This window comes from Cydia fagiglandana, chromosome 5 (assembly GCF_963556715.1).
Source record: "Cydia fagiglandana chromosome 5, ilCydFagi1.1, whole genome shotgun sequence".
Taxonomy (NCBI): Eukaryota; Metazoa; Arthropoda; class Insecta; order Lepidoptera; family Tortricidae; genus Cydia; species Cydia fagiglandana.
In genome coordinates, this window is record NC_085936.1 from 7,643,740 (window position 1) to 7,671,555 (window position 27,816).

The following is a 27,816-nucleotide window of genomic DNA, read 5'->3' on the forward strand; positions in this document are numbered from 1 at the left end:
GCAAAACTGTAAGATGGTTTGATAGTTACCTTAATATGCGCAGCCAATATGTAAAAATTAAATGTGATGGTTCTACATCCACCTCAGATCCTATTGAATTAACCAGGGGAGTCCCCCAAGGTCTTGGCCCGATCCTATTTATTTTATACTCTGCTGACATCGGCTCACGCATCACACACTGTAAGTACCACATCTATGCAGATGATGTTCAAGTGTACATCTCATGCAAACCACCTTATATTGATGATGCTATAGCTAAACTCAACTCTGATCTCAGTAATATTGCATCATGAGCTTCAGATAACTGCCTGCTACTTAACCCGAACAAAACGAAATATCTAATCTTTGGAAGCAAACACCAGTTGGCTGGTTTAACTCCTACTTTGAAAGTCACATTATTAGACGAGCCGATCGAGCAAGTCTATGAGGCTCGGAACCTGGGTCTTTTGATGGATAGTGGCCTTCGCTTTGAGAAGCATACTTCTGATGTAGTAAGGAGGTGTTTTTACAAACTAAAAGTGTTGTACAAAATTAGACCTTTCATCAATGAAATACTGCGTGTTAGGTTAGTTTGAGGTTTATCAAAATTAAATTATTTGGATGCGGTATTTGGACCAAGACTTCTTTGTAAATCCAAAAGACTTATACAACGTGTCCAAAACGCCTGTGCTCGCTTCTGTTTCTGCATTCCATTGCGGGGCCACGTATCACCTTTCCTTAATCAGCACAACATTCTAAAAATGCACCACCGCCGTAAGCTGCACCTTGCTTCTTTGCTCTTTGGTGTAATAAACCGTCAGGCTCCTACTTATTTGTACGAGAAGCTGTCCATTTCCGAGTCACGCGGGGGTCGGCGATCTGCGACTCAACTTCTAACTCATAGACACACATCAGCAGCCTTCCGCGGCAGTTTTCGTTACGCAGCCACTAAGTGTTGGAACAACATCCCTCCTCCTATTAGGAACCTGCAAAGCTTTCACAGTTTTAAATCAACTTTAAAAAAGTTTATGCTCGAACACCAATTAAACGAAGAGTGCCTCAAACTTGAGACTAGCTACATTTAAGCACCCTTGACGCATTCCTAGTATTACTGCTTTTCGTCTCTTCTACAACCGCCACTCATTTTAACTGTCATATTAACTGTAATTTTTAGTTTTATTATGTAATATTGTAGTCATAATGTGTTCTTTTATAATTTAGACGTAATAGTCCATGGCCCCGACGGAAGACCAGCGCTAGCCTTTAGGCTAGCACCTGCTGAGACGGGACCATTTCGTGACCGTGGTAGTATTACCTGTTGTTTTATCTATTAAGTTTTGTCACGAATAAAAACATTCTATTCTATTATATTCTATTCTAAATCTATAGAATTTTTTTCTCCAGTCATGGACAGTATGACGTCATTTATTTTAAAACAAACAAAAAATAATGATACTTACGTCAAACGTAAGCAGCAGCAGTAAAATATTGCCGTTGTTAACAGATGATAAATATGTACTTATTTTACAGGATTTATGAATTTTATGATATACATACATCCCATTATTGGAGTCACGTCGAACATAGGGGTGTACTAGATCTATACCCTAATGAGAATGAAAAACTTTTCTACAGTAAACAGAGATGTGACTTATTTGAAATACTTGTATTTAAAATGCAAATAAAAAATGCAAAATACCTATTTTGTATTTTGTAATTAAATACCTTTCGAAGAAAACTATTTTGTATTTTATTTGAAATAGTTTTTGGGACCTATTTTCTATTTTCAAAATACAAAATACTTTATAGTAGGTAGGTAATGTAGGTAGGAGTTACAGTCTCTTCTGTTGGTACAATCCTGGCAACTCTCTCATTCTTTTAACATGGAACTGTTGAATCTGTTTAGTAACGTCGCACATGACCACAAGCGTAGCGAGTGGTTAAAAAAGTGCAATCTTGAGTGTTGCGAGGGTTTCAAGGCACGAGAGGAGAACAAACTTTTCTGCCCTGGTGAATCACAAACGAGACGTTTTAATCACACTAACGAGAGGCATTTAAACTATTAACTAGCTGTAAAACATTACAAATTAATGCTTTAACAGTTGACCGTTAAAAACCATCATCCATACTTACATCCTACCGGTTAATAAGAGCAAACAACTAGAAATTTGCACTTTAGATAGAGGATTGATTTCAAAGAATAAAGAGAGTCTCTTCAACTCGGAAATTCCGAGTAATATTTTTTAATTCAGACTAGGTATTCACTACTCAGAGTACATTTTAACGCAAAGTATTTAGTATTTTTAAAAAGTATTTTGAAAATACCTATTTCGTATTTTGTATTTAAATACAAATTCAAAACTATTTTGTATTTTGCATTTGAAATAGTATTATTATCAAGGAAGTATTTGTATTTTGTATTTAAATACTTTTTATAAAGTATTTTTCACATCTCTGACAGTAAATACATATTTACATAACGAACAACGACTAATAAAATGAATAAAATATTGAGTTAAAAAAATATATTTTTTCGAGCCTATTCCAAACTAATTTATTCACTTACCTATCAACTCGAAATGCTAGTAACAATAGCAATAGGATTACATAATAGTGATAAGGACGCATTTTGCATACCGTAACCTTTTACCTGAAGGGGCCAAGAAAGGGTTCTTTATGTTAATTAAGTAGGTGTATAATATATTTCAAATATTTAATATCACATTTTTAAAGCACAAATAGAAGAAGTCCAATTAAAACAAAAAATATACATAAACATGTCAAAGCAAAAATGTCTTTTCTGTTGGTTAGATCATTATAAAGATATTATAAGCCTTAGGTAGGTATATGTGTACATATCTTCATCTTCTTTAAAAAAAATGGCTTCCATGAAATTTATGATAATTTGGCTAATATCTGTCTCACTACTCTGAATAATAAGTGATCAATATTGTAAACAACACTTTAAACCACATTAAAGAGCAAAACACGAATAAATATTCTCGAGACGCTTTGCCATTTGGAAGTTCAAGTGGAAATTCAGATAAATATTTAAGAAACTACAGATGTAGCTAGTGCATAATTATTTTCCATCGTATTATCACGGAAACATACGAATGTGTCTTGGTATTTCAGTTAGTCTCGGTACAAAAAGTTCTGAGGCTGAAGTAGCATCACAAATACGAACGTTTCCGAGAAATTACGATGGAAAACAATTATGCACACAAACGTCAAATCATACGGTTCACACAGACAGTTTAATTTAAACAGCCACCGATATCAGATGGCGGTAAGGGCCACCGCACACGCTCGACGGCCGCAATCTGCCCATCTCGCCATTTGCATCCAGCCTCTCCCTGTGGCGTCAGGCCAAATTCTGATGGGAATTACTGGCACGTAGGTAATAAGGAATGGAGGTCTCACTCGTCACTCATTAACTCTAAATATTTTTTTTCTTTAGTGTGTCCCACGGCTGGGCAAAGGCCTCCCCTCTTTCGCGCCACTTGTCTCTGTCCAATGCACACTCCTGCCACCCCACACATAATGTATCGAGGTTGTCCCGCCATCTGCAATTGGGTCTTCCTCTTCCTCGAGATCCATCCTGTGGGATCCAGTCCGTGGATACTTGTATTGTATTGTATTGTAGCTCGGGCGATTTTCCGCAACTCGACGTCTTGCGCCTATTTTGCGTGATAGGGGATGGGCTAGTCTTGCCAGCCCAGCTCCTCGAGGAATCCTATCAAACCTTTGATGTTGAGTAGGACCTCGGGGAGGTCACTCGGGGATCCGAGATGTTTTGCCCTGTATGGGGCCAATCCGCTGCATTCCAACACCACGTGAGAGGCTGTTTCTTCTTCCTCCATGCATCCACGGCATAGGGGACTGTCCGTGGATACTTTTGCCCTGATACTTTACTCTAAAATATACACCTAAGATATATTTAGTCTATTGGATTAATTTGTTAATATTTTCAATAGCCCTCATGTCGTGATTCTATCTTAGGGGTAGTGAGTCTTAAAGATAACTCACGTTAGAATGTTCCGGGTCCGGGCCAAAACGTCCGACACTGTAAAAGTGGAGAAATTTACTGTCGTTCAGCGACATCTACCGTAAAGCGCATAAGAAGGATATGTTGAAAATATTCACTTTCAATGGGTAAGTCTGAATAGCTCAGTCGGTAGAAAGGCGACATGGAATCAGGGCCATAACGAAAATAAAAGTTCGCAAATTGAGGGCATTTTTCTCTGTCACTCTAATTACGCCTTAATTTGAAGAAAAGAGAAAGATTCGGTTTTCGCGGTAACCCTGGAGTCCGAGTGTCACTCGAGATAATGGATTTTCCCACTTTTCCTTTTTTAATAGTTGATTTTTGTGGTTCTCCACGTTGTTATTCGTTATCCCACGGCGCATGCGTCGTGCCCCCGTAATGGCGGCCCGGCCGCACGCGCGCCTCCCTAATTGATAATGGCCAACGTGCGCGCAACGAGCATCGAGCGACGCAATTATCTCATTGCAGCTTGCGATTTACCTGCAGCGCAGAAACGGATTTTTGTGTTCCGCCTTTTTTGAGAAATATATAATTAAGTAGTTTCCGTTAAAAGAACCAAAGTATTTGTCATTCATCATTTAGAATTTATGAGTAGGACATTTTCGAAGTAGGAAAAAACCCGACTGTATTAGGAAATATTTCAAACTTATTTAACTTATAGTATGTACCTATATTGGCCATTCGAGCTATTCAACCTCGGTCCTCGTGTAACTCCGATATTTTAAAACGTTTCCAAAAACTATATAGCGGAAAAAAACGAAAGCCTGTTGAGGAACGTGTTACCTACTTGTAGGTAGGGATTGTTAAGCCATTTAGAGTTTTTGCGAAATTGGAAATTCTATAACGTATTTATCGAACAACCAATTTAGCTAGGACCCTAAATGGCGTAAAATTCGCATCAGAACGTGATGACATTAGAAATTTTTGCTATCTTGTTATTTAAATTTTATTTTTTATTGAGGTTCACCAACAGTGGCAACAACAATTTATTCACTAACACGCTTGCTTTTCAAAACAATTCTTAAAATTACGGGCTCGTCAAACTTACTTGGAATTCTTTGTGAAGCAATTTTAGACCTATATTTAAATGTTCACGTGTTTTATGTCAAATTAGCAGACATCCTATCCTAGACGCGCACATGGCGAATTCCTTAATCGCTACGCCCATCAAAATACTAAGAACATGCTATATGCAGAAGGCGTACGTTAACAATGTGAAAACAAAGTAGACCTTATTAGTTGTATAATTTAATGTTGTTCTAGCGAAGAAAATCAATTTCGTCGTTGGAATACAAATTAGATAGATCGTTTAAAAATACCTGCTTATAATATCATAACTGACGTTAGCGAACGTCGGAAGTACCTCGAGTAATTATAGGATGAGCTTAAAGGTCAATTTTATAATGCAACCAACAATAAAAAATATGTGTGAGTTCCTTTGACTTGTAAGGACTAATTAAATAATTAGGAATTTAATACTCAATTAAAGGGCCATACAAGTTCACATTATGTTATATTTACTAAATAATGGATACACAGACATTTCATGCACATTTTTATAGTAGGCAATTACAAATATTAATTTAAAATAAGTAATTATAAAATGTTATGTACCTACACATTTATTTTCCGGTCTACGCTACATCTCATTTCCGTAAATTCTCCACGGTACACATAAACACAGGCCGACGATGGCCGCCGCATCTCACAATAAAAACTTCCTGCATTAAAAAAAACTGGGTGCGGGTTTCGTCGAAGTTCACTCAAGTTTCCGATTGCACTGGCTATACGATCGGAAGCCAATATGAAGCACAATCTAATCGAAACTCCGAGCTTGCATCGATTACTACCTAAATTTGCCATTCGATTCTTTCATTGCGAGTGTCTCTGTGAGCGACGGCAGCTACCACACTGAATATATAACCAGAACAACGATTGACTCAGACTTGAATGTTGTCTTGCATTGCTGCTCGAGTGTTAACGGATACTTGAGAGCTAAAGACAAACAGTCAATCTACTTTGCGTCCAGGTTAAGATGAACTTTGACTGGGATTGAATTCAATAGTGTCGCATACTATGCCGCATTGGTACCATGAATCGATTGTCCACTGCAGTTACGGCCTCGACCACCTAGCGAGCACGCAATCGTCTCGTTGCGAACCCACTAATCGCACAAGGACATTATTTTAAATTGAAAAAACTTTGTAAGTATAGGTTGAGAGCATTATATATTTATTAAATATGTTCTACTATCGGTAAAGTAATTTTTTAATGTCTTTAGGCATGTCAGTATGTTAATATCTCTGGAATATATTACAAACCATTGTCAAGAATAATTTGCGGTTTTGGGGTGTTTTTATAAACAGTCCACTCGTGAAAACTATAGGGAATACGAGAACCAATATAATATATAATCAGAAGATTCTTTTTCAAATGTTTACCTCGAAAGGTAAGATCATTTGATAATTTTCTTGAAAAGATCATTAAGATTGCACCTGATTATTTATTGTCAACCCAAAACTAATTGGCCACTTTGCTCATTTCGGCGAGAACGGATAACTCACCTCGCGACACAAGATATAGATTTCCAAACCGGTTCCAGCGCAACCCAGCAACTCACCGTATCTCTTATCCTTTCATCTCATCTCTTAAAGACTAAAATAATGATATCATAACATCATTATGCCATGCAAAGTGGGCAAATTTATGTCTCCATGAGGTGGTAAACTTAACGCCTTTAAGAGGCAAATCTGCATACAATGCCGGTACAGGATTATAGTTGTCCCAGGCTTGCCCACTTTGTTTTTTATTTGTTAACGTAAATCATTAAAGTCTTAGATGCACCTGTTGCGTGTAACATCAGAAACCATTATTTTGAAATTATTATTACACAAAGTAGTAAAGGGCACCTTTTACACTTTTATTTTAATGTAAAATGTAATTAAAGTACATATAAAAATTTACACGAAAGCATAAAATAACACTAAGTTGAAATTACAGAACAATAAAAGTTATTAGGTTTATAATAATATTTTTTGGCAGTTGCAGTTCTCTGCATATTTTTTTTTTACATACTTTGGATCGTATACATATTTTTTACTTTAAACCACCAAAACTGGATACAATCCAATTGTACTTTTATTTTATGGACATTTTTGACGTTTTTGTAATTGGGCAACATGACATTGTTTTCAAATCATTCCTTAATATTAAAAAAAGGTACGCTCCTGTGAACGTAATGATGAGGACTTTAGGACAGGACGTTGTAGAGATCCTTGGTGAAGTGAAGTGAAGTCTATGTCCCAGTTGTCCCACAGTGGACGTCTACCTGCTGAAATTATAACGAATTAATCTAATATCAAACCAGTTTTATTTATTCATTTACTTTAAGGAGTTACAAAAACTTTAGGTACCTATATAAAAACTAATTAATATTCATGCACATTCTCGGTTTTTCCTCACAAGTCCGTAATTTTGTAGACGTCTTGGTCAAATTGATAATTCATAAAACCAGAAAACAACTCGCAGACATCTCACAATATACTGATTATGCTAAGTCCCTGTTCACACGGCGTGAGTCACACGACAAAGTTCTAACCTCATCGCTTGCCGTGCCATCGACTCGGTCGTCTCGGTTCAACCAATATAACTATGAATACTATGATATTTATTTATTTTAATATTTAAATTGGTCACAAATTATTACTGTTTGACAATTAAGGCACTGCAAAACTGAGAAACGAATTAAAATACAATGAAATACAACTATTGCAACTATGGTTATCTTCATTTTCCGCAGCTACAATACTTATATCAATATCCTACGCCAACTCTCGGGATTAGTTGCCAAGCGGATCCCAGACTCCTATGAGCCGTGTAAAACAACAAGCCGCGATAACACGAGGAAGATGAGGACCTTTTAGCGCAACTCATTTAATTTGGTGTTGAGTTAGTTTCAGATTAAAACCAAAATATTACTTTGCTAATCCGCGTAAAAGATAACGTGCTAGTCAATCAGTGCTAACCCGTTATACTTAATTAAATTAATTTAATTTATTTTTAATTGCATGTAATAAATACCCAAGTAAGTATAACGGGTTAGCACTGATTGACTAGCACGTTACCTTTTACGCGGATTAGCAAAGTAATATTTTGGTTTTAATTAATATGGATTTCCGCAAAGTAACGCCTGATTCTATTCACTAGTTTCAGATTATTTTATTGTACTACCAAAGATATTTCTTCTTCTTTCTTCTTTAGGCGATCGCTCGCCTGTGATGATAAAGCGTCTGGAATTACCCACGGAGCCGTACTGTCACACATGACCGGTTCCCGATACTCCGCTGACTTAGACATTCTCGGGCCGTTGAAGAATCGAGTGTCATAACAACGAGGTATTATCTCTTGCAGCAGCCTGCTGAATGAGATCAATTTATATTAGCTACTGGTAGTAGGTACATTAAATATCTGGGTGACCGAGCTTTGCTTTGAAAGCATATAAAAACTCAAAAATTCGCGTTTTCCCAGAGATAAGACGTAGGTAGATCGATTTTTCGCCCCCGAAAACCGCTACATAGCAAATTTCATCGAAATCGTTAGAGCCGTTTCCGAGATCCCCGATATATATATAAATATACAAAAATTGCTCGTTTAAAGGTATTAGATAGATAGATATGTAGATTAATTAAAAAAAAATACGATATAGTTTATTTGGTTTTAACACATGATACACGGAACATAAAAGGCTGAAATCTCACATAAAGTATAAAGATACTTGTGTCGGGATATTGGTAGTATTGTAACAGTAAAGTGTAAAAATATGGGTGCATACAACTTACTCCAATATATGTCCCATAGCTCTAAAATCGCTGACATAAGAGCTATGGTACATATTTTTTAGGATAATGAGTGCACCTATATGTTTACCAATATCATTTGATAATTATTAATGCTAAATTTTTTTATTTAATTGTCATTCATATAAGTCGAAAGCGAAGGTGATTATTTTATAACATAGTCACCCAGCGTGCTTTATCCATATTTGTAACCAATAAAATACCTAAAGTAGGAACCTATTGCAATGATCAATAGTTATTTATTTTACAAGGGGGCAAAGTTGTTGTTTAACAGCTCGTGTTAATATTGATACCCGAGCAAGCGAAAGATTCCAAAATTGAACCAAGAGCGTAGCGAGTGCTTCGAAAAATGGAATCTTGAGCGTTGCGAGGATTTCAAAGCACGAGGGTTAAACAAAATTTGCCCGCGAGTGAAACACAAAATTTTTCACCACACCAACCCAAAGAAATATTCAATGTAAAATATCAAACAAAATCAAATCCAAATGAATGTTATTAAATATTTATCATCCAAAATCGTCATTTAAAAGTAAACTCTACCAGCAAACATAAGAAAACAACTCAAAATTTGCATTTGATTACTTTGCCTCACATGTGAATAAAATGCAACTTTGCTATCAGTTTTTGTAGTGCAAAGTAAGCCTTTCCGAGCTGGTGTGGTGAAAAAGTATTTTTAAGGCAAATTTTCAAAGAGCAAATGTTTGTGACATAACGCATCTCTTTTCCATGAATTGACACTTTATGCATCCGGCTGGGCAGCTTGAGAGGACCAATAAGTAATAACCATTATAGCAGACGAGCAAAAGCATTAAGTTCCGGGCACTGAACTATAACTTGGTATGACATATGAACAAGCCTTAAAGTCAGGTAATGTTATGTCACCGCAGTGTAAGAAGAAATGACAAAGGCAAACAATGGACAACATTTTATTGTAATAAGTTTCTGTCAAATGTTTAATTTCAGAGCCAGGCCTTTATTACCCACTACACTAAACTTTCCTCATCAACTACTTACTAACTCAAGTAGGTACTCATTGAGACAATTCTATCAGTTTTCATCGTGTTATTAGCCATTTTCGAGCTCCGTTATCAGACCCACACTATCTTCTTACGAATTGGACTCGTTAATGGACTCTAAATTAGTCGAAATTAGAAATAAATAAACCTAGAGCAAATCAATCAAATCTAATGTTCCTTTACCATTCGTTACTGGACAGAAATGGGCTGGACAGACGCGGAGACAGGTGAAACTAAATGATATACCTAGTAAAAGGAGAATAAAAATATAAGTGCAGCAACACTTTACAAAGTAGCAGCAACAATTAAAACAATTACATACGCACTTCTATAACGTTCTATTGAGACAATAATTACAATTATGACCATTGCTCCGTATTCTACGCACGGCGGCCCAAGGCCATGCGCAGGCATAAATGTAATTGCATTACAGAGAAATGAAAGGTTAACCCCATTAAAGCCAACCCCTGTGTTCGTAAGTTTTTGCCTGCGTTATCGACGTGGTTGTAAGTAAACCGCATTTTTCATTAGGATAAACTGTGGTAAAAGTGGACATTTAAGCTTTGCTAAGGAACTTCAATGATTGCTAAAATACCCTTCATTTCGAACAGTCACAATTTGTTGTTAATAATTATGTCGTGAATAACTAGAGAGTGCTAAAATGGCAAGTTTTCTACTATTCTTCCAGGCACGCGATGCGTCTTGGTAAATAAAAAAAAAGTCCGAAATAATCAGGCTACAGTGCACCTTTTTTAATGTTTTTTTTTAAGTTTCACCCTTATAAAAATACGGTGGAATTTTGAAAAGGATAGCAACCAATTAGCTGTATGGTTTGTGTAAGGATGCACACCTAAATAAAATAATTAAGTATTAGAAGCTTCAATGAGCTCGTATGTTATTTAGTTACTAGGTTCTGCCCGCGACTTCGTCTGCGTGGAATGATGATGATGATTAATAAAAACAACCCCATGTCCGTTCCTGGGGCTCAAACTCTGTATCAAATTTCATCCAAATCGGTTCAGCGGTTTAAGCTTGAAGAAGTTACAGACAGACAGACTCGCTTTTGTAGGGTTAAGTTCGCCTTTGTACACATTTACTGTATTATCTCTGTATTATGTACCTGTTTTGTGCAATCAAGTGCTTACTACTACTACTATACAGTGTGGAAAGATAAGTCGGGCCCTGGAGGGAAACTACCTTAAATCCTTAAGCTGGCTCATTTTACTTAAAGGAGACATTCCTTTATTTTTAAAAACTAACTGCATTCAAAGATTTTTCTTTTTTCTTCAATTTTGCTTGTCTAAAAAATCTTGAGTACTAACTATTACATTTTATGGATATTTTATACGACAGGTGAGTGTAAGTCCTTAAGTTTCTTGGAGAAATGTTATCATTAACATTAAGACAAAACAGGAGCTGAGTTTTAAACATTTTAGGTAAGTATACCCGTTATATAACATGTTAATGATAAAATTACATAACTACATACCTACATATATTTCAAATATGATTTCATAAAGCAATCAGCAAATAAATCTCAATACTCAAAATTTAAGTAGTAGGTACGAGTATATTCCGATTTTCGACCTGCCTCATGAGACAAGTCCACAACATCAAACTCTTTTTGCTCTTTTTTGCTCATATTAAAACACTTCGTTCATTTTCAGACTGAGGGAATTGATGATGAGCAAAACATAACAAATAAGTTTGTTTTATGAAGAGCTGAACACTCATCTTCGTAGATGGCGTTCGGACAGGCAGGGACAGATGACATGACTCGCAATATTTATTTATAGGTGCCGCTGGTAATTTTAAATTATCATAATTTCAACGCGTTTCAATCAACTTAATTATACAGTTCTCTGCAATTTGTATCTTATTTAAGCAAAGTTTTAAGTTTAATTACCTACTGTCCATTGGTAACTCAATAGTGACTTTACCTATATATTTATACTACCTATTTATATGTATATAAAAAAGAATCTTTATCAAATCGTTTTCGTGGTAAACTATTTATTTTATGTTTAAATTTCTTTGTTGTTAAGTAGGTACATACATGTTATAGTTTATCGCGAAAAAATGCGATGATTACGATTATGAATTATTTTAATTTCACTTTGTATAAATACATAACATGTATTCTGACCATTACCCACGTGTATCCATATTAATGTAGCGCCTAAAGTGAGAAAATGCCATGATAATTAGTAGGTATTAGGCATTTTATAAATGTTATAATTATAAAACAAGCCACCAATAACAGCGTGTCGTCCCATACACATATGCGGGTTTCTCGACTATATATGACAGTACCAAAGCTTATTTTCAGCAATTAAATATATATTATAATTTTGTCTATATACGTCCCACTACCGGGCACAGGCCTCCTCTCAAGCACGAGAGGGTTTGGGCTATAGTCCCCACGCTAGCCCAATGCGGATTGGGGACTTCACATACACCTTTGAATTTCTTCGCAGATGTATGCAGGTTTCCTCACGATGTTCTTCCTTCACCGAAAAGCTAGTGGTAAATTTCAAAGGATATTTCGTACATAAGTTTCGAAAAACTCATTGGTACGAGTCAGGATTTGAACCCGTGACCTCCGGATTGAAAGTCGGGCGTCACCACTCGGCCACCACCGCTCCCGCAAATGTATATTAAAGGACATTATTACATAAATCGACTAAGCCCAACAGTAAGCTTAATAATTGCTCGCTTGTGTTGTGGGTACTTAAACAACAATACCTTTATATAATACAGTGAAACCTGGTTAAGTGGGACCTGGATAAGTGAGAAACCTCTATAGCTGGGACTCATGGTGCGGTCCCGACACTTTAGCACTGAATTACCTCTGTTACTGAGAAAAAACGAACCTCTATAACTGGGATTCGTTGTTGTGATTTTATAGTCACATTTACCTCTATAATTGACACAGAGAGTGTATTTTACCTCTTTTACTGAGACTATATTTATAAGATTATATTTTCCTACTTGTTTTTTAGAATTTTATAAGGAAATGACTTCTGTATCTGAGATAACGTCAATCTATGACCTCTCTAATTTGGACTTCATTGAACAATTTCCGTATTCTTACTAACTCTTAGTCTATCCACAAATTCCGCATTTGCCTAGTTGTGTCTAAACAACTTCAAGTTTGAGTTAGTTAATTTATGTAAGTAGTTAAAACTATCGAAACGAAAGCTGGAATTTTAATAAGTAACACGAAAAAAAAAATTTTTATTTATTAAATTTCTAATACGCAATGAAGTCCGTATCAAATTTAATTTAATTTGGAAATATCTCTCCTTTGGAAATTCATTCAAAATAAATTCAAAGAAATATTTAAACAGACTTAAAAAATATTTAGGGTCAAGGTTATTTTGCCTTATTTATTTTTAAAGATGATTACTAAATACCTTATTAACCACCTCTATAACTGAAATATACTCTATTCTCACCACTATTAATGGGACCCTCTGTAAATGAGACAGAAATTTATTTGTACCTGGCTAACTGGGAGCCTGGGTAAGTGGAAAACCTCTTTAAGTGAGACAAATTTGCTCGTCCCTTGAGATCCCACTTATCCAGGTTTCACTGTAGTATATATAGTGACTGAGGAACAAATATCGTAATCAACGTACGGAACAAATAACGTACCTACCGGAATTTGAACTCAGGACCATCGGCTTCATAAGCAGAGTCACTACTTACTAGTCCAACCTGGGCTATAACCGCGAAAATCGAAGTTCGCAAATTGCGGATATTTTTCTCTGTCACTCTAACTACGCCTTCATTGGAGTAAAAGAGAAAGATCCCCGCAATTTGCGAATTTCGGTTTTCGCGGTAGCCCCTCAGGGCTGAAATCAATCGGTGTGAAAGATAATCACCCCGAATAAATTTCTTTTAACATTCGTAGCATTATACCTGAAATGTATTTACATGGACTAGCGAATTTATAAGCCCACACACCCTCCTGATGGTGATACTTACACACTTGGTAGCATTGATCTATAAGACTATAATTATTTTATCAATAAGATGCCATAATAGTAGTGTCAGTACAAAAGTCCTACAAATCTAAAAGCTAACTTATGTGCACACATTTCGATGTAGGTAAGTATAAGTACTTAACCTAAATGACTTGGGTGCTCTTATTTGATTTCCAAGTTGAAATGATCGTGTTGCACGGCACTCTTTCAGACTTACGTAAAGTAGAACAGATTTTCTAGCTGATATTGTGTGGAAAGTTACTTTTTATGCAGGGACAATTCGATGTCGACTTAGATTGTGCCATTTTGTTTTAAAATTTTATGGAAAATATTAATCATTTAGACAAAAGTGTTCAAAATTTTCATTAAAAACTTTGGATATTCTGTTATAAATATACGATTGGTTTATATTAATCTTTTATTTTCAGCATTGTATCATTTATATACATTTATCGGTCTTAATTTGTTTTAAGATCTGTTTTAAAATACCTGCGAATTTCATATCCAAATGTTTACGTATTTACATAATTAAATGATATATTTTTATAATTAGGTTAATACTGTATTACTGCTTAAGACGATATAAGTTGGTTAATCGTCATCAATTCATAAAATAACCCGGATTTATGTTCCTTAGAATCCTGACATCTATAAAAATCTGTAACTTACAGACATCATGTAAGACAAGTATACAACGCTAATTAAATGTTTCTCTTTATTACTTAATAGGATGTGCTTTTAACATTCACATGTGTCAGTAATTAATGCAAATAAACTTTTTCCGCGTCTAACAAGAATTTTTAATAGCATAGAGTTATACGCAAACCGTCCTATTAAGAGTTACAAGAACCTAGCCCCCGTCATACAATTGAATTTAGACTCTTATTTTAAAATGACTTGCTGAAATAACATTGCACTTAGCATCAACATTCAAATGCCTAACATATATCTATATTCTTCTTCTTTTTTTTTTTATTATGAATGGGCTTACTCATGGCCACAGACTAGCCGAGGCGTAGGCTCTTATGGTGCCATCTCCTGCCGGAGTTTGGCTATCATTAGGGCTATTTTCACTTTTGACGTTGCAGCTCAAAACACTCTCAAAACGCTCATTTTGAACCAGCACCTGAGGTTTTTGAGCCACGAGGTACGTCTTCTTCCACGTTTTCATTTGCCTTGGATTTTCCCCTGTTAGATTATAAGCTGCTTATTAAACATATATCTATGTTTGTTATAAATTTTCATTGCTAAAAATTGTAACTTTTAGAAAATAGAACGAGGAAAACGCATACTAAAATTTTAATAGGTACTTATGCCATTTAGGTATTAAATTTAGCAACAAAAACTATGTAGTACCTACGTGCCGTAGAATATACACGTATGTTACTTGAATGTTCATGCTAAATTTCATGTTATAACAGCATATCGTTGTGAAACGAGGACGTAACTTTGATAGGTTCATGTGACTCTTAATCCGCCGCGCGCGCCATCGACAGGTGGCGATAATCTCTAGCCGGCGCGGGCGCGGAGCGGCGTGACCTTTCCGTAATTGAATAGGCGCGCTCCTGCGCGCACGCACGGCGCACGCACGCGAACGTTAACCGGCATAGCTTACCTATATACATACATTTATAAGGCTTTTCCATTCTTTGTCAGGAATGTGCACAAAAACTATTGGATCACCATCATTGTAAACGAGCAAAAACTGGTTAAATTGGCGTTTGTAGGTCAGGCTGCTATGGACGGCCACCACAAAAGAAAACGTTTTTAAATGCTGCTTATAAATAAGTGAATCCTCAGCCGTTTGGTACCTACGTACAAAACCTATCAAGCACAGAACCCTCGTGGAGTGGATGACAAGACAAGACAAGCAGCCTGCAATGCCCGCGCTCAGCAACGGGTTGGGGTCTTTACACATTACACAGACACTTTTTGATGCGTTGTTAGCTTCGTTTGGTAAACATATCTAACTATAATCTATCTTGCCCCTTTTCGCCTTTATAAAAAGTTAGCTTTAAACCTTCTTATACTTAGGTAACCCAAGAGTAGTATTTTAGGTTTTAGGTAAGTTTACCTAAGTATAAGAATCCTCGCCATCGGTAGGTATATACAATAATACTAAATAACCAAAATGTTAAATTGCATAATAAAAATAATCATAAAACCACGTTTCACAGGATTCTACGAAAGTATTCCATTTTAAAATGACAACGTTAACGTTAAATTCTGCGACTCAGTACCAACGCGCCCCACCACACATGACAACTGTAACAGCCTTTGAAAAGCCAATTTAAATTTGGAACTTATTGTCCCAGAATACAGTAAATAATTGAATGCGTTTTCCAATAGCTGTTACGTCTTTTATGGTTAGTGAGGCAAGGTAGTGCAGCTACCTTGCCAAAATTAACCGGCCGTTAGCGAATCAATAAACAGACAAACGCTGACCCAGTGCATTGGAACTGGAGCATTCCTCTATAAATAAGCGGTTTTGTCTGCAAATTTTATACCGTGTCAGTTTTGAGTTAATAGGACACGGTAAAGCTTTTTGATCAAGATAGACGGCTTTATTTTAAAACTAATTGCGATTCAATCGTTCACTTAACTCGAGTCAGTTGCATAGCAATCTGAAATAAAAAAATAGTGTCAGAAGACAATAATTATTAGCTGAACTCATTGAGTAATTAAAAAAAGTAATAAAGAAAATTTTTTGATCTATATCCTAAAACCTATTCTGTCGTTACAGGCAGACCTGATGGGCAGTGTAACATATAGTTCGCAAGTCCCAATTTTTGTGTAAGTAGAAGGTAAGTAACAACATAACATATTTTGTTATTTTTTGTAAAATGTATAGTATCTATTCTTTATGTGCAATAAACAAAATACAAATAGTTTGGATCTGTAGTTGAATGTTGTCATGAAGAATACGATAAAGAAGATAGGTACTATAGCCATTGAAACTTAGCACCCACGCATACATATTTGACCCGCTGACCCGATTGTAAACAAAGAGCACCGAGCCTGGATCAAACCGAACGCAGCCACAGGGCCGTGCACCGTATTTATAAATTTGCAGAACTATGAAAGCGGCCCGCCCGCCGCATGCATTATTAAACACATCAAAGGAGAAAAATCGAAATGTGCATCGGCTAGTAAAGCGGTTTTCCACCCGATTAGCAACACACGGATGTATCAATTACGTATGTGCAACCGCACGGTGCACAACACACATCAATCTGAAACGGCGCTTCATACGTTCCTCACACTCCATTGCGTCACTATTGGAATGTAAAGAATACCGTGTTATGCTAAACGTAGCAGTGCTTCTATTCGCCGGGTTTATCTTTGAGTTGTCAGAGGATTGTGAATCGGGAACCTGTTTCTGAATAAGAATATTTGAATTGGTTACGCTTCCGTCACTTCCTGAGATCTTAGACGTAAAGAAAACTTAGCTGTAAAATCGTAAGGTTTTAAAATATAATTTTTGAGTTCAACTACTTATGGTTTGAAAAAAAACATTAAGTTTGTTTTATGATTGATTAATCATAATACTGTGTCGAGTTCTGACAAATTTAAAGTCTTACACCCCGTCTCTACTAATTGCTACGAATATAAAGGTCTCTTTTATACTGGTTTTCTTGAGGTGACGCACTTGGTGACTAATTTGTAATTGTAGCTAACGTAACGACTTGACGACTTACTTTGTATTCTATGTTCGTCTTAACAGAAAAAACACACCCTTAATAACTTCATATGCGTTCGCATTAAATGATGGGCAATCATTTATCCATTCTTTATAATGTCACTATTTACATCGTTATAATTTAAAGTGATCCTTAAACGGAACAGCAGGCGTATTATGGATCGCTTTATCCACGTGATAAAATAACTGTCACTTTTTAACTCTGTGGGGTAGAAAGAGACGGAGACCGTTTTATCACGCTGTCACGTAGACTAAAACGACCATCATATCCGTACTGGTGACAGAAGGAGTAAAATAATAACAAGTTATGAAATGCAGCTCTGCTAGCCGTGCGATAAGGTGGATTTTAAACTGGGAGTCGTTTTTTCAAACCCTGGCTAAAAAAAATGAGTCTCAGGGTTTTTGTAATGTACGAAATTTTAAACGTAGAAAAAAATATACAATTGCAAATAATACAACAGGTGTGATTAGATTAAATTAGATTTCTTTATTTCATGATAAAAAATTACAATATAATATTGCATCACGTCATGTCAAATAGGGAATATTAGGCAAAGCTCTGCGTAGATGGCACCTTTGTGGCACATACAGTAAACAAACCACATTGACACATCACACGTCACGTCAATCACATGGCCTACCGCGAAACAAGAAAATCGAAATTTCGTTATCTAATCTCTCTATCACTCTTGCATATTCGAGCGATAAAGAGGCAGATAACTAAATTTCGATTTTCTCGTTTACCGGTAGGCCCTTGTTAACAAACCGCCTTGATGCATCAATGTCATATTTCATTGTCTGTGAAAACTTGTCAATAAACAGTTTAAGGCACAGTATGTATAAGTTACTCTATGAATTTACTGTATCGGTAGTGCACTCTGGCGGCAGAACATTGCAGTAATATCCCCTATTGTGAAATTATCAACCAGATTTGGACTAGAAATGAGAGGAAACCTGTGTCCAGCATTGGGACGTATACCTGTAGGCTAGTGAGTTAGCAAATTCCACACCTGGTCCATTGCTCAATCATCATCATCGCAGGAAATACCGCAGGCGACAGTTCATTCCACAGTTTAGCTGTGCGAGGCAGGGAGTTTCCGGAGTTTATATTCCTGCGAATACGCTGTTACTTAAATGAGAAACTTATTTATCTAAGTAAATGTAGTTAGGTTTCACACACAGTGAATATATAAAAGCTTTACGTGCCTGTGAAAACTTTCTTAAACGTTAAAAAGGTTAGCGCAGAAATATTCGTGATTATCTAATTACGCAAATAATTATAATGCAAAAGATATATGGAAAGAAATTTGATTACTTACGCTTCTGTTTTGAACAAGAGTTTATGGAACTTTTCATGTAACATGTATCTTTGCGTTGTAATTATTTGCATTTATGTTACTAGAAATATCATTCTGTTTGTTTTGTTTAAATTCGCTTTTTATAATCTCCTTGTGTGAAACTTTAACCGAACTCTTTTATTGCGTAATGAATGAGAGGTTGGTGCACACCGCACGGGCCCAAAGGGAGGGGGTTCTGGGGGGTGCCATCAGTAAAGGGGGGATGAGGCTTGCAATACCACCCCCTAGAGCCTTATTTCGGGTCATCGCGCCCGACCCCACAAGCGGCGAACGCAGCATGAAACGCCTTGCAAAATGAAGTTTTCATATTAAACCAGCCAACTGATGGAAGGACCGTATTTACATAGAGAATGCTGGTAATCTATGTATCTGATAATTGTTTTCGCTTCATTAACTCCGCTAAAGGAAAAAGTTGGCGAAACTTTTTTGTTGGCGTTTCGTATTGTGCAGTTTACACGGAAAATTCTCGCTGGTCGCGCTGAACTTTTACTCTTTTTAAATAGTGTAACTTTTTAAAGGCTGACGTTTAAATGTAAATAAAAAAATCTTGACTTTCATTTTGTTAGTAATGCTATCCTTTAGCTTACTGATAGTGCATACCAAATAATAATATAAATACGTACCTACGTGGAATTGCTTACATCAACACTTTTATTTAATCAAATCAATCGTTAAAGATTAAAAACTTCTAATTTTAGCTAATAAATAAGTCCAGTCAGCTAAGTAGGTACCTATTTAATCAAGTAATTACAATTCCACACCTACATACATTATGGTACCTGAATATACAATACTCGTATCAGGTACAGTGACCAAAAGCAGTGGGGAGACACTCCTGACTTCGGGCAAACTCGGCTCCGTTCGGCTCAACATTGCTCCGAGCAATTATTAGGGTTGACACAACTTGACGTCCCTTTACGAGCGCGACCACAAATAAGATAATGACTTGAATTTTGACAACCCTAAATAGTCGAAAGGGATAGTGCCATAAATAAAAATAGGATAGCATGTTTCGTCCCTGAATTGCTGTCAAACTTCGGTGTTGTAGGAAGTGTCCTTTCTGTACGGTAGTACTATTATTTATTCTGTTCCAAAAGTGCGCGATATAAAATAAGGGTCACTTCAATTCTCATAATTATATCGTCCATTCTCCATAAGCAAACCCAGTTACCAATATTGCAGTTCATTGAAAAAAATAAGGGTTAGCAAAAGTATCTGTAGGTACTTCCTCCCAACTTCGCCTATGGTGCCCAACTTCGCCCAAGTTGCCAATATGTTGGCAATAAGTTAACCAAGGACATGGTCGGAAAAAGTGCTGCGCTACGATGTTTTCCCGATCCTTCTTCACCTTGGCGGAAGGCCATATTTTATCTTGACAGTAGTCGTCTGTCTGCGGCAACTATCAACAGGAATGTGACCAGCGATCGACTAATTTCACGAACAAGAACATAATGATAAGTTAAATAGAGGTATACGAGTATGTTAAATGCTGGTCGCTGACGGTTTACACTGTGAGTAGGTACCTATTTAACCTGTGACTTCCTAATTTGTCGGGGTTAATGTATCATTTGACATGGCAAAGATGAATCAAATTAAAAGCGTCCCTACATTAAAGCCTAGATTTTCAGATCTCTGCTATGTTACAGAATGTAGATCTCTCATATTTTCATTAATCTATTTCAAGCTTCCAAGGCACCTAAGTTCTTAGTACTGTCAAAGATAGTTATACTGCGCGCCGGTACCTATTGCCAAGTTTTACCTAACAACAATCCTGGCATCGGCGACCGACACAGTACCCCGATCTAGGCATACGAAAGCTTTCGCTTTGCGATCTCGCTGTCCCGAGGGCATACTACCAAAGATATGTCCTAGTACTGTCAAAGATAGTTATACTGCGCGCCGGTATTGCCAAGTTTTACCTAACAACAATCCTGGCAGACTGGCAGCGACACATTAGCCCGATCCAGCGTACGCAGGTGTTCGCGTTGTGATCCCGCCATCCCAAGAGCATACCAGAGACACGCAATAATAAGACTGGAAGTCTCCATACAAAGTTGATTTTAGGTGACGCGGATATACGGTTAGCAGTATCTAAGCGAATGTGTACAGTCAGCAATGGATGTAACTAAGCGGATAAAAATTTCAAAAATACATGCACACACTCATTTTCTTAAAAAATAATGTTGTGTTCAGGCCGCGTAGCCAAGATGCCGATCGCTTACGCTCCGTAGCGATCGAAACGCAACTGTCACTGTCGCACTAATATGGAAGTGTGATAGAGAGACATAATGGTTTTCGTTGTCGAAGCGATAGCGATTGTAACCTTGGCTAGGCCGGCTGTTCCTTTAGATTTTAGAATACCTTGCTCGGTCAGCAACTTGGGCTGCTGATTGTACATGACTTATCGATTATTTATTCCTAAGAAGAAATCCTACTCAGGTTGTGCTGAAAACAAGCAATAGGTATTGTGATTTTCCTGAATTTCTCCTGAATTCAAATCGGTGCGCTTTTTAATCGGCCGTTTTTTGTTGTATTTAGTCGGTATGCTTTTTTGCCCAAGACGTTATGTAAAATAAAACTAAAACCTGTAAAAAAATACCTGTACACCTGTAGATGTCTTTGAGTTTCACTTTTGTGTCAAAATTTACTTCGTGCGGTGCTAATTCATTCTAATTCAAATGTATAAATATTATTACTCATTGACATAACAAACCAGTAAATCATGTCGTCGATATATTCCAATAAAGAAAATCTTTTTAATATTTCACGTAATTTATCAAAATTCAAAACAAAATTAAAAGACACCTGCAATTTTTCTAGTAGAATGAAGTGATGATAAGACCCCCTCTATCTCTCGTAGCGAAACAAAGCACATCTTGAACGTCTCCTAATGCAGATTTGCAAGTCAACGCACCCATGGATGCTCTAGAAAATTCCTGCAGCGTTCGAGGGGGTCTGGGGGGATGTTGATAACCTGGATCGGGAGCGAGGGCGTAGGGTCGCGGACCTTGCCGCACGACCGCGCCCAATCTGAACCCTGCAGCTCTGTCTAACTAGCTACTGATACTGGCGATGTGGAGGTGTAGAAGCGATGCGGCATTTGTTGTACCTTACCTTCAAGCACGATTCTCATAGTTGCAATTTATTAATGCTAGTAAAAACTTTTATACTTACCTCACGCGCCTCTTCACCGTACTAGTAAAAGGGAGACGATGGGAATGATCTTAGAACGTTTTAGTACCTAGGTTGGCCGGCCTGAAAATGCACATAACATAATTCGGAACAAGTACAGAATACTTCGGTTACATCCTCCATCATCCTCGGCTAACCAAAAACTTTCAATAGATTTTTAAGTTTCTAGAGAATGACAATAAAAGCACTTACCTAAGTGAATATTGTAATAGCTAGGTACTCTTTTCGTTGCATTGGATTAGTACGGTCAAACGAGTGTCATTTCTGCGAGTTTCCATCGGGGTACTAATGCAAGCTAAGTTCTACATGAATTTTTATAACGCTAAGGGCTGTTATTAAAAGTTGTGATAAGATTTAAACCGATGCGGTGCACGACATGAAATTACTTTCGTTTCATGCTATGTCAAGAAAATCTTAAGCTCATAAATAATTGGATAAACAAGGTAAAAGAAAATACGGTTAGAACTCTAACAAGTTGAGAGAAACGAAAGATTAGAACTTAATGAAATGTACTTTGTGGGTACCGTGTATAAAATCACAGTGCCGCGGGTCTTAATTAACTAGTAGTCACTCATGCACGTTAGTGGAGATAATAAAAATCACTTAAAGAAAAACAGACATTAGAACTTCTTTTCAGCAGAGTATTCAATTAGCTTAAAAATGCTTCAGACATTCGTGCGTAGGTAGGTAGTTATGCGATGTAGTTTATTCTAAGTTCATTGGCCAGTCTGGCAGTGGAGCGATGTTCGTGCATATAAAGGCATTGACTTGAGGGGGGCTCCAAAATTCCTGCAAGTTGGGGTGAACGGCTAGCTCCAACGTATAGTTGCGTGCAGAGGGGAACGACACCGACTTAGTCCAGTTTAGTAGGGAATACCTATAATAGGATCGATTATGGTCGGAGTTTAAACCGTATCTTTAAATTTAAGTCCAATAGAACACATCCACATTTTTAAGGCTCGATTCGGGAAATGAATTAGAAACTCACTAGATATGAAATAGTAAAGATATGTGACGTTCCACTGCAAAAAGTACCTCATGGCTTCTGGCGCCGCGATTCGGGAAATGAATTAGAGATTCACTAGATATGAAATAGTGAAGATATGTGACGTTCCACGGTAAAACGGATTACGGCGGTCGGCGCTTACGCATAGCGCAGCAATAATATTCGAGCGGCGTTAATAATAGCGTAAGCGCCAACCACCATAAAGTACCTTTACGTGGGACGTCACATATCTTTACTATAATTATCGTATCTAGTTAGTCTCTAATTCATTTTCTGAATCGCGCTGGATGTATATAGTAGGCATGATCCACAGTGTCTATAAAGCATTGACAAATAAGTACACGAGTCTTTGAACCATCCTGTACATATCATCCTCATCAAAATACACATTAAATTTATAAATGAAAAAAAATTAGGAAGTCTTAAAAAATTTAATGAACGTAAAATTTTGCAGCAGCCATGCCATTGTTATGTAAAAGAACCTCGTCGTACGTACTGAAAATCGAGTCGGACTCGCGCACGAAGGGTTCCGTACTATAAAGCAAAAAAAAACGGAAAAAAATGCAAAAAGAAAACGGTCACCCATCCAAGTACTGACCACGCCCGACGTTGCTTAACTTTGGTCAAAAATCACGTTTGCTGTATGGGAGCCCCACTTAAATCTTTATTTTATTCTGTTTTTAGTATTGGGTGTTGTCCCTCCGGCCGTTTTGGCAACCAAGTTTCGTAACCAGTTGTCAAAAAAGAATATATCATAGAGTTAGGCAACTAGTTGCCTAAAAAGAAATTCTATTCCTGTTTGACATCCAGTTGCCAACGAAGAATAGAGCTCAGACACTTAGAGAAAATGTGGCTAGTTTCCAAGGCTTCAAAAACAAATGTAGTACAGTGTTGGGCATTCAAGAATAAAATCATTATTTAAATAAGAATTTGCAAGAATAAAATCACGGTGATTTTATTCTGGAATAATTCGTCCGCAATAATTTTGTCTGGAATAATTCGTAGATGAGAAAATTTAATGGGAATAAGTTATTCTTAGTCAAATAAAAATAATCATGATTTTTTAGCTAATTTAGCTAAAAATAGCTATATATCTGACTTTAATAATTAAAGCCAGATAAATAAGCTATGAAGCTTACCTAGGGGCTATTCATAAATTACGTCATTTCAAATTAGGGCGGTGGGGTCTGGACATCGGATGATGGTAGCATAACGTAGGAGGAAACGGGGCCATTCGAAGCATGATTTTTGGATGATTTTAGGGGGGGGGGGACTCAAAAATCGTCAAACATCGATGACGTAATTTATGGACAGCCCCCTAGTTGAGTGGTAGTATAAATACCATGGCTGCGATTAACTAAATTTCACAATAAATACAAAATAACGCGTACAGGTTAATATTTTATAAAAAAATATTTTAGTCCACAACGTTGCTTAACATATTTCACACCACGGAATTCACCATCTCTAACGAGAACCTAAGCAGATCAGCAATATCCTGTGCGTGGGGGGCGTCGAAATCGGTGCGGTTGTTGGGGCATATAAATACTTGTGTCCACCCATTTTCCCCTACTCCGCAATGTTGACTGCAAACGCTCGTTCCAGGTGATTTTAGGATATTCTAGATGTCACGTAATGTCTAGCTGTGAAATGAGATATGAAAGTCTTATTTGGTAACCAGTTGTAAACAAAGACATTTAATTCCTTTCCGACAACTGGTTGCGAAACTCCACTGTAATCTACGGTAGTTGCGGATCAGGATTAGAATTTCTTTTTGGGCAACTAGTTGCGTAACAAGATTATTTCTTATTTTTCAACAACTGGTTGCGAAACTTGGTTGCCAAAACGGCCGGAGGGTTTGTTGTTATAGCGGCAACAGAAATACATCATCTGTGAAAATTTCAACTGTCTAGCTATCATGGTTCGTGAGATACAGCCTGGTGACAGACAGACGGACGGACGGACGGACGGACGGACGGGCGGACGGACAGCGAAGTCTTAGTAATAGGGTCGGGACCCTATTTTTTTACCCTTTTGGTACGGAACCCTAAAAAAGCTTGCTATAAAATTAATTTGTTTTAATGGCGTCGTATAGATCGTAGCGGAAAGGCAGCCTAAATAAAATAATTTATTTAGTTATTAAATTACACCACATACATATACCATCGAATGACAAGGCATGTCCATGTTGTGCAAACTCTGAAAACAGCTCACCCCCGCCGAGCTCTGCCTATTACCAATGTTACCGAGAGCTGACCTTATCCAAACCAGCACTGAATCCAGGTTCCTGGATTTATAAAAATCATCATAATTTTATATTACTAGCAATATTAGTATATTACCTAAGGTCTAGCAAAATTAGGGAGTGCTCCCGGTACTGGTTTTCTAGACAAATACAGTACCGCAACCGGGAATTCCAGGTTCTCGCCATACAAACTCAGTACCTGGAGCATTAATTGAGCCAAAAGCACTGCGAGTAATATGAAATCAATATATAATCAAGTTAAGACTATGCAACCCCCAGAGAACCTTCAATTCTGTAACAACCAGGCGTAATCGGAAGAAACTTAGTAACTAAGGTAACTAACTAAAAAAAAACCTGACACTTAGCGTTCCATCTACATTTATAGATTTCATATACCTACTTAGTCCAGGGAACATTGTTGCTTAATACGGCGAGATATACAATTATACCGGATGTGGCCTGTAATATGAGCAAAAAAATTAACTGTAGGCTGTACTCCTCATACTGATCAACATTTGTTCAGCGACTTTTGAAAATAACTTGTACTTTGATTTTTAATACACTTTAAAGGTTATTCAAAGACGCAATGTATTGCGAATTTTGTTATGTTTAAGGCTTGACAAGCAACGTCAATCACAATGATATGGCGTGGAGATGGCGTCCATTGAAGATAATATTTATTTTGTATAAAAAATAGGGAGTCTAAATACTTCATAATTATTAAAAGTTGTTGAACAAAAGTGTCACCGTTTGAGGAGTACAATCTATGTTTTAATTATTTGCTCATGTTACAGGTCACACCCGGTATGTTTGTTTTCAGCACTAAACTACAAACTAATTTTCAGATAAAGTACAATATTAGTAGTAATTAGAATGAATTATGAGTATTTCAGTATATTGCAGTCATGCACGGGGTAATTGCAGTATTGCATGACAATGCACACGCGTGACACTTTTGCGTCCATTGCAACAACGGCACAGGAGTGCACCATTTACTTTTATAAACATAGAGCCTTATATAACACGGTATTTTATTATTTTTTGTATGCTGCCATATTTGTATGAAACTTATTATCATTACAAGTATACACCCTATTTTATTTGGGTGGTAGGTACTACTGTCCTAATGCTACTGATTCGGTCAAGTTGTGTTCTAATGTATGGGGAAGACAAACAAATTATAGCCAGCATTCAATGAATGTAGTATGATACCTTTGGGTATGGTGCTTTACGCACACTAGTGTCCCATCCCCTCCCCATGACGCAACCCCCCCTTTTAGCATGAAATATGTCCCGGTTGATGGTTTTTTTTTTGAGAAAAGTATTAGAGTTAGGAATAAAGTGTCAAGGTAAGAAATAATCCTTAATAAATTTTAAACAAAAAAGGTTACATGCAACTTTTTGGTAAGACTCACCATATTCATGTATTAACTTGTTGAAGTTCAATATAACATAGTACGTGATAGTACTGAAAGAAATCTTAAACGGAGAATAAGCTTGCAAGATTATTCTGCGTGCAAGATTTCTTTCACTACTATCACGTACTATGTTATATTGATCTTCAACAAGTTTTTCAACGGTTAAATTTTGTCGAAATTCATCTAGCCATAACATGAATATGGTGCGTCATATCAAAAAAATGAATACTTATAACCTTTTTTGTTAAGAATTTAATAGGGATTATTTCTTTCATTGACACTGTTTTCCTATATTGTATACTTTCAAAAAAAAAACTGTCAACCAGGACATATTTCATGCTAAAAGGGGGGTTGGGTCAGGGGGACACTAGGTGGGATACTAGTGTGCGTAAAGCACCATACCCAAAGGTATAACATTCATTGAATTCTGTCTATAATTTGTTTTTCAAAAAACACAATTTGACCGAATCATAGTTAAAAAATGAGCTCTGACAAATTTTGACGTAAATCAATATTGTCAGATGTGTTATACATAGACGTTATAGTTGGTCAAACCAATTTGTCAGTCAGTAAGAACCAGGAAAACTACTCATACTTTTCTTTTGGGTGCTAATGCTAGTGTAAGATAAAGATAGTATGATTCTCTCTGTATATGATTGAAACAAGACAGTCCTTTGACAAACTATACATGTTCTCACTAATCAAATGCATTCAATTTGCTTCAGTATTTTTATACCGTCTTTGGAAAAACCGTGCGTTAAAAACCATTCCGGTTTTTTTAACTCGCCAAGTAGACGCCAATTTTTACGTTGAATTAAAGAATACGTGATTGTTAGTGAAACTGCGAAGCCCTGAAAAAGCTCTAAACGCTCTAAGAAGTTAGGGTGTTTTTAGGAGTTGTAAAAAAGTATCATCCGCGGTCGCACTATAGCATTGTCAGCAATGCTATAGGAGCTTCACTTTTTTAGGGAAAGTCATTAGGTCATATGGACAACCAAAAAAACAATTT

At 36.8% G+C, this 27,816-nt stretch overlaps 1 protein-coding gene across 1 annotated transcript in view; it reads right to left on the reverse strand.

The window, feature by feature from the left end:
* The window catches only part of LOC134664380 (serine protease nudel), a 389,278-nt gene extending 383,830 nt beyond the window's left edge, over positions 1 to 5,448 (reverse strand). The window contains exon 1 of the mRNA XM_063520967.1: positions 5,438 to 5,448. The gene's annotated coding sequence lies outside the window, so the exon portion shown is untranslated. The remainder of the gene's footprint in view (positions 1 to 5,437) is intronic.
* Positions 5,449 to 27,816: the final 22,368 nt, after the last annotated feature.